The following is an 11,220-nucleotide window of genomic DNA, read 5'->3' as shown; positions in this document are numbered from 1 at the left end:
GCTGTATGTCCACTTGGCCCACGTCCCTTACTCCAGCTCCCTGTGCTGTGCCCACAGGCTACAACAACACACTAAAGTACCCCATGTGCTACATCACAAATGAAAGATCAAACGTCAGTGTTCACCAGACTCTCAGAGCAAGCTGTTAATCACAGTGAATGTAATGTGTTCCAGTTGAGAGATCACCCAGAGTCCTCCAGTTAAACTGAATGAGTACAGTAAATATTTTCACATGTGAGTTTCAAACCAGTATCCCCTGAATAGAATGAAATAATAATAATAATCTTTATTTATATAGCACTTTTCAAAAACAGGGTTACAAAGCCAATAAAACGGGGAATGTGAGGAAAACAATTGTAAAGTTGCGCATGCATAAATAAACTTTTTGAAATGTTTAGCAAAAAAACTATGTTTAAAAAACATGTGAATTTTTTTTGTTTTTTTTTTTACCACATTTACAGCAATAGCTGGGATATTTACTTTTCTCGTAAAAATGTCAACGTTAAATCAAAATGTTAGATATTAAGTCTAAATACCAAATCTAAATCTTAAATATGAATATAAATCTTAAATCTAAATGTCACAGGTGAAAGTAAATCAAATATAAATTTCACAAATATTGCTGTAAATCTGGTCAAAAGTCACATAAAAACAAATTCACATACATTTTTTTAATCGTGGTTTGTTTCTAAATGTTGCTGTTTATTTTAGCATGCGCAATTTTTCAATCGGCGCCCCATACATATTATAATAAAGATACAAATATTAAATAAAACAACACGTTCCGCCAATAATAAAAATGAAATGATTCTGTAAGAACTGAAAGAACCAAAAGTCCTGCCTGTGATACTTCCTGAAACAGATTAAAAAGCACATCGATAAAAATGTGTCTTTGAAGCTGCTATTCGGAGTTTCTGAGAAACATCTCGATGTCCCGCCCTAAACAGCCTCACTTCCTCCTACTGCCTCTGCCAATCTAGCAGAAGCCACGCCTCTACTTTTCTGCACGCGCATCGCGGAACATAAAGTCGCATCACGTCACAGTGATATAGGTCTATGGGACAGCAAATCATATTTACCTGTTTGCTGTTGTGACGCGCAGCCTTGTTTCTGTGCACAGTTCTGCATTCACTTTGATTGACAGTCTCAAAAACAGGAAGTCAAAGTCTATTGGCTGGGCAATCATGGCGCTCGTTTCCATTTGTATAGGGGTCTATAGAATGAAGGTGGGACTTATATACTGTACATTAATCAATGTATTTGAATGACCACCGGCAGTAGACCATAGTAAGCGATTAGATTTTTTCACATTTCAAAAGAATGATACATAAACATAGATTTCTCAGAAACTATCAGCTTTAAAAGAGATTTGAACGAGGATAAACAACTAGCAGATCTGATCTCCTCAGGGAGGGTTATGGTTTAAAAAGTACAGTGACACTGCTAAAGTTTTTCAAAATAAAAGAGGGCACCATGAACTTTCATTTTCTCCACTCAGTTGATATCTTTCGGCTTTTGCTAAGATCCCCGCAACAGGAAATTAATAAAGACGGTGCCAGTGCTAGTGAATCACTACTTTCAGGGCGTTTTGCAAACCCAGGGGGAAGGTGATGGACGTCCCTCCGTATATACAGTCAGAGATCATCATCATGAGAAGTAAAATATGATATTCATGCAAGTGTGCATTCATGTGTGCATGAGCTTCGGAGTTTAGGAAAGAAATAAAGTGAGGAAAAGAGATAACACAACTTCACCGCAGACTGGACGACCCAGATCTTTAGGGTTAAACATGAAAGCTTGAGGTTGGGCTTATCCACACTTCAAAAAAAAACAAGATAAACATACTTATCCTGCAAACTGGAAAATAATTTCTTTAAATTTGCGGGGAGAATGTGCTCTGGCACATTACAGGGATTACGTCTTTATTTCCTGAAACTTGCCAGAGCAATTTTACTTTACTACATTACAAATTGTGTTTTTCCATCTTTTTTTTTTTTTTTTTTTTTTTTTTTTTTTGCTGATTGAGCTCATTTTTGCATGAAATATATTAGCCTTTGCAAATGTTCACATCAGTTCAAAATAGCTCAAATAAAGTCATATTTTTGCTGAAAACATTGGCTAGCTTCTTCTTTATTGTTTGTTTTTATTAGGAGTCAAACCAAGCGTTCAGATGAGAATAATCTAACGGTTATTAAAGTGTAGTTATAAAAGTTTATATCTTACATATGCACTACAAAAATGCCCTTTTCCCCAGCATTACAGCTGAAATTAATTTGACAGTTCCCCTTTTCCTTCCTACGTGTATTCCTCTTGGAAAACACTTAACTTTTCTATTCATACCGAACCATTTTTCAACTATGTTAATGTGGGCATTGTTTATTTTGAAAAGGTCATTAGAGGAAGTAGGAGAGGAAATGATTTGATTGAGGTGGTGTAGGTGGCTTTGGCATAGTAAGTTATGGACATCCAACAGAGAGAAGCCTCTTCATTAGTGGGGTGATTAAAATTGATGGGAACCCATGGAGCCGCAGCTCCCCTGAACTCCCTGGAGCATAGCTCTCATTCTGTGCTCATTTATTTTGGACTTTGTGTTGATCAATAAAAGGTGCCTACTGCTCGCTATGGGGTCTGGTTGGGGGGGGGGGGGGTGGCTCACTTAGGAAAAAGAGAGGAGACTTGTTTTGTTGTGGAAGACGAACACTACTGTCAACAATTCAGGCTTTAGAAAACTCTGTTTTTCTCTCTACAATTTTCTTTCCAAGCTGTTTATTTCAGTCTTTGTTGAGTATTATTCTCTTCTTTAGCATCTCACACATTTTTCAAATTGCCTCCCTTCAAGCACTTCTCACTTCTACCCAAGGAAGGAAACAAAATCTAACTGATGCACTCTCATTTCTTTTCAGTGCTTGTTATTCAGCAATCCTTATGACACTTATTTATTGAAAAGATGAACTCAATGGAATTGTTCCGCGTGAAAGTCAGAAGATTAAAGTTTTCAGCACTGGGTGTTTTTGTGAAGAATTTGCATGTTCTCCTTGCGTGTACAATTGTTTTTGTTTTGTTTTTTTTACAGTTTTGACAAAGAGACACATGTTACATTCATACGTAAGTTTGTGAAAGAGGTTGGGTGTTGCAGGGGGGCATTGCCCCCAAAGTGGTAAAAAGTTTTCCCAGTTTTCCCAATTTTTAATATAATTTACATAATATACAAATATTTTAAGTGCCAAAAAATATAGTGACTAGGAAATAAAAAATAGTGATATAAAATTCAAAGGTTCACAAAATAAAACCAAATAAAAAAGTTTTCCCAATGATAAACGTCTGAAGGCCATCCATCCATCCGTCTGTCCCTCCATCCATACGTCCATCAAAATGTCAAATCTTAAACTGCAAACATGGGCAACTGGCGGCCCTCGGTCTTGTTTTGTCCGGCCCCCAAATTTAACAGATAATGGCAGCAAAAACTCACAGTGACTATAATAAATAATGCACAAAATGACTCCAGAAAATTTTATAAATTACTATAACTGTACAAAATTACAAAAAATACACAAATGTACTCTAAAAACACATAAGACAACTCCAAATATACATGTGATAATACAGAAAATACGCAAAACCATGGCTAAAATTCATATAAATGACTCCAAAATCACAGAATGACAACATAAATAAACAAAATGACTCATAACGCAAAAACCAATAACAAAATTACACTATATGACTTCAAAAACTCTGAAAACTGCTACAAAATAGACAAACCCTTTGTTTTTTCCTGTATTAATGTTCAAATGCTGACATGAATGTTGATAATGTGGCGCTTGGATCAGACTATCATATTTTTGTGGCCCCCGCTGTGATAAAAGTTGCCCGTCTCTGATCTACTGTCGGATATTGATCAGTTTACTATAATGTTTGGAAACAAAACATTTTTAAAGTTACAAATGCTGGCATTTTAGAGTTGATTCACAAATACAGATTTTTAAAAAATCATTAAATGATAAATTGCATGTTTTCAGCATAATAGTTTCTATTTATCCTGCTCTTGGATGGCAAACATTCAAAGGAATGAAATGGCATCTTCTGACTGAGCGCTGTGATTTTCTCCATGCGGACATTTCACCCTCCTTGCCCTGTAGATCTAGAGAGAGGCAGGCTTTGAGGAAAGTCTTTTTGTGTTAAAGCCTTTGAATATCCATTCTTTATGATCTCTATTCCCTCTGCTGAAGTTCAGAGTGTGTGTGAACAGAGGAAGGGGAAGGGTGGAATCATAACACTGATGATGAGATGACACTGAACATACTTTGGAGAGCATTTTTGATTCTTTACACATTTTTTCCTGAACTCAGACAAATATAACCAGAAGCGATCGTTGTATTCCATAAGTTGGTTCGATGAATAATGGTTGTTATGACAGGGAGCAGTGTCAATCAGACGCCATAGCTTGGAGAAGTGAAACAAACATGAAACAAGGCAAGTAAAAAGAGAGTTATATAAAGCTCTCCTTGATGTTCAGCATCGTACCTCTTTACCCCTTGTGTGTCTGTTCTATAATGGCACAAAGTAGGGATGGGTTGTCGCTGTCTTTTTCATCTCTCCGTCTTTTGTTAGTATGTTGAGAAAGAGAGAGATGGAAAGGAAGAAGCACGATGCTTGGGATTGGACCCAGTCCCTGCACACCCAATTAAAGGAATCTTCTGCACAAAGACACACACTGGCAACATGTGTTCTGACATTTGTCTTCCTGAGTGTTGTGATTTACGCTACCACAAAGCTAAAGGCTAAATTAGCAACCGCCCAACATCAGAGACCTCACAGTGATGTTTAATGGTCGAAGAGTGTCACATTGTCTTGTATTTATCATCACATGTAACAGCCCCGACTGTAGACCCTGGCCCCTTTGTTCACAGACCAACCACATTCATGTTTGCACTAATCTAACATGAGCTAATTAGTGAGGATACAGATTGTTATTCATTTTTTTCTTCCGTCTGCGTTACCTCCTCCTACACCATTTGTCCGATTTTGACAAATAAGCCATCAAAACGTTCAGAAGGTTCTCGAGATTTATGCTTGTACTTTTAAACTTTTTGAGTTATTACATTTTTTGTGAAACCGCATTGACTTCTAAGCTCCGATCCCATTTGTAGAGTGGACAGCTGTTTAAGCTAGTGGAGCTGCTCCAGTTTTTACCTTCAAATTACAAGCCATTCAAACTTTAACATGTTCAGCTAATACGTTCAACCCATTTCAACCCTTTTGCTGGGTTAATGCTAATGCTAGATTAATGCTAATGTTAAGCTAATGCTAGCTGATGCTAGACTAATGTTAATTTATGCTAATGTTAATGCTAATGCTAGTTATTGACAATCCTAGTTAATTTTATTGTTAATACTAGCTAATGCTAAATAATGCCAATACTGACAAATGTTAATGGTAATGCTAGCTGATGTTAATACTAATGCTAGTTAATGCTAATTTATGCTAATGCTAGTTAATGCCAATGCTATCAAATGCTAATGTTAATGATAATGCTTGCTAATGCTAATACTGATGCTAGTTAATGCTAATGCTAATGCCTGGTATGCCATGAGCAGCGACAACACATTGAGCAAGCGGTCAGACTTCGTGGGCAGGTTTGTTTTCCGGAGCGACACGACAAAAGGCCGGGGGAACAGGCCCATGCTCTCCATAACCTCACAGTCGAGGGATGAAGCACCAGTACCGAGCTCCTGCTGCTGAACGGTCGGTCCTTACAGGAGTGTGCCACCTTGTCCAGCAGTTCTGGGAAGACAGGGAGCATTTGCTTTGCCGTGCCCCTGGTCGCAAGGAGCACCTTCCCTTTGCAGCGGGTCCTGGTCGTTTCGGTCAGGACGGCCGCCGCGAAACACGTCCGAGCTAGGGAAAGAAGAAGCAGGTGTTCTTCCCTCAGCTCCATCCATGGAGGCGACGAACTTTGCAGCCTGAGCGAGGGTGAAGATGATGTTGTCCTCCTCCTCGTCTTCTGAAATGAGGAATTCAGAGGTAACGTCATCATCGTCCCCACAGTCCAAGTCCAAAACATCCTCCCCGGACACCTGCAGGGGCGAACCTGTGAGCCTCCGAGCCTTCAGCGCCCTGGTGTGTGAGGCCTTTCCCTCCGTTTTCTCCTCTGTGCTGGTGTGCAGGCAGGAAGAAGAGGTTATCTAGCACTGGCACGCAGCTGACAGCTGCTAAGCTAACAGAGGACCCACACCCAGCTACTGGTGACCAAGTGAGATGGCGAAGGCAGTGTCTTCACCGAGCCACCAACTGGTGTGTTGGGTCTGGTGCTCGACAGCCGCGGTGTGGCGTCGAGCCCAGTCAAAGACGGTTGTGCCAGTGGTCGGTGGAGGGCATCAAAGCAGTGTAATCCAAGCGTGGACGCAGGAAAAACACTCGTCAATCTGGTGTGATCGAGAAACAGAAAAGGATATCGACAGCTGTGTCCGGCAATAGAATCCAAACGGGCCCACTGTGGACAATTCAGCTGCTGCGATGCGAAAAAGCTCTGAGTGAGAAGAGGTTTGGCGCTGAGTGAGCAGATGTATGGCGCTGTATTCCCCGCCCATTCTACTTATCATAGGCAGGACTACCTGCGGCTGAGGAATACATTTAACCAGCCAATCAGGATTGGTGTAATGCGATAGGGCTTCTGAGAAATGACGCAGAGGCGTACAGTATGTCCCATAGTGAGACATCGAAACAAATGTTATGAAAGAGAACTTTCCGCTCTGCGGAGATAATGATAAACAAACCGTCCATTGTTCTCCACTCTGCTGCTGTCTACTTTTTCCCCTCTTTCTTTAAATATCTGATAAAGAATCCAATAATTAAATGGAAGAAGAGCATCACCATACAGAGGATGGCGGTAATTGTCCGACGAAAAACTGCTGAAGCCACGCTACAGACTTTGGTCAGAATAGGAAAGAGAAACTGGTTTAAAGCAATTGTATAAACAACAGATTGAGAGTTTACTGCAGGAGCAGAAGTTCACTTTAGAGTCCGAAGTTGAGATGATGAAGCTGAAAAATGAGAACCAGGGTCTCAGAGATGAATTGTTAATTCTCCAGCTGCAGTTGGATGCTACAAACGCTAGCATCTTAACACAGACGACAACTGAGGAGCAACTTAAGAAAGTGATCGTGGAATATCGGCAGCGAATACAAGATCTAGAGTTTGAACTCCAAGAGGAGAAGAAAGTATGAAAAACCTCAAAAAAACAAGTGGCAAAGTTTAAAGTTGAGCTCCAGGAAAAGGAATGCATGCTGACCTCCATGAGGGAAAACTTTGATGTGAATACTCTGCAGCTACAGAAAGATAAAAATGTTTTAATTGAACAAAACAATTCACTTGTTGCTGAGATGAAGAAAATCAAAGATCAGGTGCATGAACAGGATTTTGTGATTAGAAATTTCAACAAGGAATTATATGATCTTCAGAGCGAAATGGATGAACAAACCAATCCATTTCCTCTTGAGATTGAAGCTGAGACAATCAGAAGAGAGTTCAACAAACTTGACTGAGAAATAAAGAATTGGAGATGAAGCTCAAACTGCTTTGGCGCAATATATAAAGCTCAGGATGATCTCAGTTTGATGGAAAACATGCTGGACTCCACGACGGAAAACTTTGATGCAATACCTCAGCAGCAACAAGAAGATCAAAATGTTATAATTGAACATAACATTCCACTTGTTGCTGAGATGAAGGGAATGATCAATCAGATGCGTGGAAAGGATTTAGAGTTTGAAAGTCTCAACGAGAAACTGAGTAATCTGAAGCCTCTGCCAACATCTGATTCCCAAAGCAATGAAGACAATGGCCCAGTGACAGAGGATGGATGTGAACCTGGAGAAGCACTGAGCTCCACAGATGTTCCTTCAGGTGAACCTGTGGAGCTGCAGGCTGGGACCAACACTAGCTCTGCTGTCGGGGCACAAGCAGGAGGCTTTTGGTCTCGTTGTGCACAAACCCTATCAACTGTCAGTGTTCTTCAGAGGCGTCTGCTGATCGTTTTGATGTTTCCTTTGACTTCTGCATAATAATTTTTTTAATTACTTGCCGGAATTATTGTGCGGCAGAACAGTTGTCTGAATAAATGAAACGTGAACATAAAATGCACATCTTCATACACACTTCATAGCCAAATTGATATATCAATGCGGTGTTCCTTCTTCTACCCCAGAGAAAGGGATAGAACACTTTTTTCACTCTTTTTAGTTTTCATTGGAATATCAGTGGAATTCATTAAAGTCTCCATGTAATTTGTGTTACTACGAGTAATCTTTTGCTGATTTTTGTTTCAGTAATGCATTATATTACTTTGTTACTGGAAAAAAGGAATATATTACAGTAACTCGTTACTTTTGTAATGTGTGACTCCCAACACTGGTCGACTGTAAGGTTTAAAGTGCGCATGGAGGAAGATGGAGGTGACCTTGCTATGAGGTGGACAGCTTTCTTCTTATTTCATCTTGACCCTTGAAGCTTCTGTCTGAGCAGAGCAAATGAAGAGGGGGATTGAAACAAGGGGATTAGTTTGTGGAAATGAGCCCTGCCCTATCTTTAAACAGACTCCGTCTCTTGACTACATAGCTCACGTCTTATCTTTGTTTTATTATTGTTGCCACAGATGAGGATTTTAACTCAGCCTCTCACAGGTCTGCGTCTGCGGGTACGTTCTACAAAGGTATGACGGCAACATCCACTTAATTCGTGATTAGGGCTTTATTCAAAGACATGTTTATTCTCACAGGAATTCATTAGATCCAGAAGCTGCTTCATTTTTTTCCCCCTCCATTCCTGCGACTCATTCCCCTAGTGAGGTGATTTAATGCTAGTCTCTGGGTGATAAAAAACTGAAGAGCATGACCACAAATACACTGAATACATTCCCTCTTTTTTCCTTACAAACACCGGGAAGGTTATTCTATCATGCAAATTACCCAGCGCACTAACACATCTCTCTTGTGTTTTGTTCCAAAGACATCAAATTATTTTAGGTTTAGTGCCAGGTGACTTACCTGTGGTGTTTTAAGCATGTTGTGACTGCTTCAACTAGTTGAAAAACACTCTGTCATAAACTTTTCTGTGTGTATTAATTCAATTCATGAGGGAGAAAGTAAACACATGGAAAATGAAAACATATCCCAAGTCCAAAAAAAAAAAAAAAAAAAAAAAGTATAATGCCTTTAAATTAAACTTATTGTAACTTGGCTTTCAAAGTTGATGTCTTTAAATCACTAAAGCATAATTTAACCTGTATTTCTTCAAACCATGTATTGTGGTAGACAACAAGGGTGGAATGGCCATCTCGTGGGCCGGTTCGCAACATGTACTTTTTTTTTTTGACAAGTTAACAGTGGAGGCAAACATGGTAACAGTGGTCAAAAAGTGGCAAGAAAAGAGTGTAAAATGACTACAACGGATCAAAAGCAGTCAAGGGTGGGCAAATAAAGAGGAACCAGGCGGTATGTAATGGCTAGAGGTAGATTAAATGGGCAAATGTGGCAAACAGTGGAAAAAGGGAAACAATGTGGAACAAAAAGACAAAATGTAGGAGGGGAAAAGGAAACAAGTGGTATTTATTTATTGGGCAAATGTTTGCTCATTGGGATGAAAAGTGGGCAAAAAATTAAAGAAAGGACAAAAATTGGATAAAAGTGTCAAAACAAACTTGTAAAAATGGACAAAAAATAGGGGGAAAAATTATATTTATTCGCAAACGGTAGCTAAAGTCTGAAAAAAGTTTTAAAAAAGGGGCAAAAATGGGACAAAGGAAGTTGCAAAATGGCCAAAGAAAAAAGGTAAAAAGGGGTTGAAGTTTCCCCTTTTAAAGTTTTCTGGGGGAATAATATTTAGAATTAAGACGCGAATAGTGTAAAGCGACTAAAATGGGCCAAAAGCAGTCAAGGGTGGTGCCCAAAAAAGAGGAACCAGGTGGTATGTAATAGCTAAATGTAGATTAAATGGGCAAAATGTGGCAAACAGTGAAAAAGTGCAAATATGTGGAACGAAAAGAGGCAAAATGTAGGGAAAAAAGGAAACAAGTGGTATCTATTGGGCAAAGGGTAGCTTATTTGGATGAGAAGTGGCGCAAAAAAATTAAAGAAAGGGCAAAAATTGGATAAAAGTTTCAAAAAGAACTCGCAAAAATATATTCAGAAAAAAAAATAAGGGGAAAAGGGATATTTATTGGCAAAATGAGCTAAAATCTGAAAAAAAGTGTCTCTATAACTTTATAAAAAGGGCAAAGGAAATGGGTAAAAAGGAGTTAAAAAGTTTCCTCCTTTTAAGGTTTTCTGGGGGAATAAATGTTAAAATTAAGACAAAGAGCCACATGTTGAGTGTCACTGAATTAATAAGGACTTCTGTCCTCTGATAATGTTGTGGGCTGGTCTGGACAGAAAATGCCAGGGCTGCATTTTTGTCCCATTCCACCCCTGGTGCAATGGCCTTGGTAAATTAGCCAAGGTTCAATTTGTCTTTAAATGTCTTAAAAATAAAGTGATAAAATGTGTGCATCAACACTGGGTATTGAAAACACAACCACTGCAGTATGATGAAACTAGGGTTATGGTTAATGTTTTTAACATAAGGTTTACAGCCCAGACCAGATTCATTCTAGTAAGGAGATTATAAAGCTGCATCGGGGAGAAAAAGAACGTGTTTCAAGCTTTTGTAGTTTAACTGTTATTATCTAGACTGTGTATTTAATGCGCTGATGTAAATATTGAACTAAGTCTTTATTCAGTTTTCCTTATTTGAAGATGATCTGTTGGACAATTGTATAGGTTATTTGAGATCAAATTAAGCCCAATGTGCTTAATGTATGAAATAGTTAATTTCTTATTTATTTTTTTACATGAATGGAAAGTAAATGTTCAGAATACCAGATTCATATTCAGAATACCATAACCTCAACTGTTCCTAATGACACACGTTTAATAATTTTGTCTTTCGTTAAGTTATTTAAATACAATTTTGTGAAAAAAGAAGCATCTAACATTCACATTGAAAAAAATTGTGGTTTCTATAAAACAGCGATAACCTTAAGTGTCGACCCCCTCCCCCACCGCCTCAGCAATCTTCTATTTGCACTTCAGTGAAAAGTAGCAATGATGTCAGAGGAGTTCTGAAATTCCATTTTAACTAACTTTTATCAGTTGATTGAATTTTCGTATTTCCCCTTTTTTCCCC

At 38.8% G+C, this 11,220-nt stretch overlaps 1 long non-coding RNA gene across 1 annotated transcript; it reads left to right on the top strand.

Annotated features, from left to right (window-relative positions):
* Nucleotides 1-379: 379 nt before the first annotated feature.
* LOC114466161 (uncharacterized) lies at nt 380-10,394 on the top strand. The gene is made up of 4 exons (XR_003674390.1): nt 380-392; nt 4,486-4,488; nt 9,389-9,397; nt 10,270-10,394. It is a non-coding gene; the product is annotated as an uncharacterized LOC114466161 (long non-coding RNA).
* The last annotated feature ends 826 nt before the right edge of the window (nt 10,395-11,220 follow it).

This window comes from Gouania willdenowi, chromosome 6 (assembly GCF_900634775.1).
Source record: "Gouania willdenowi chromosome 6, fGouWil2.1, whole genome shotgun sequence".
In the NCBI taxonomy this organism is placed as follows: Eukaryota; Metazoa; Chordata; class Actinopteri; order Blenniiformes; family Gobiesocidae; genus Gouania; species Gouania willdenowi.
Note: the sequence above shows the minus strand (reverse complement) of the source record. Positions and strands in the feature narration are given on the sequence as shown.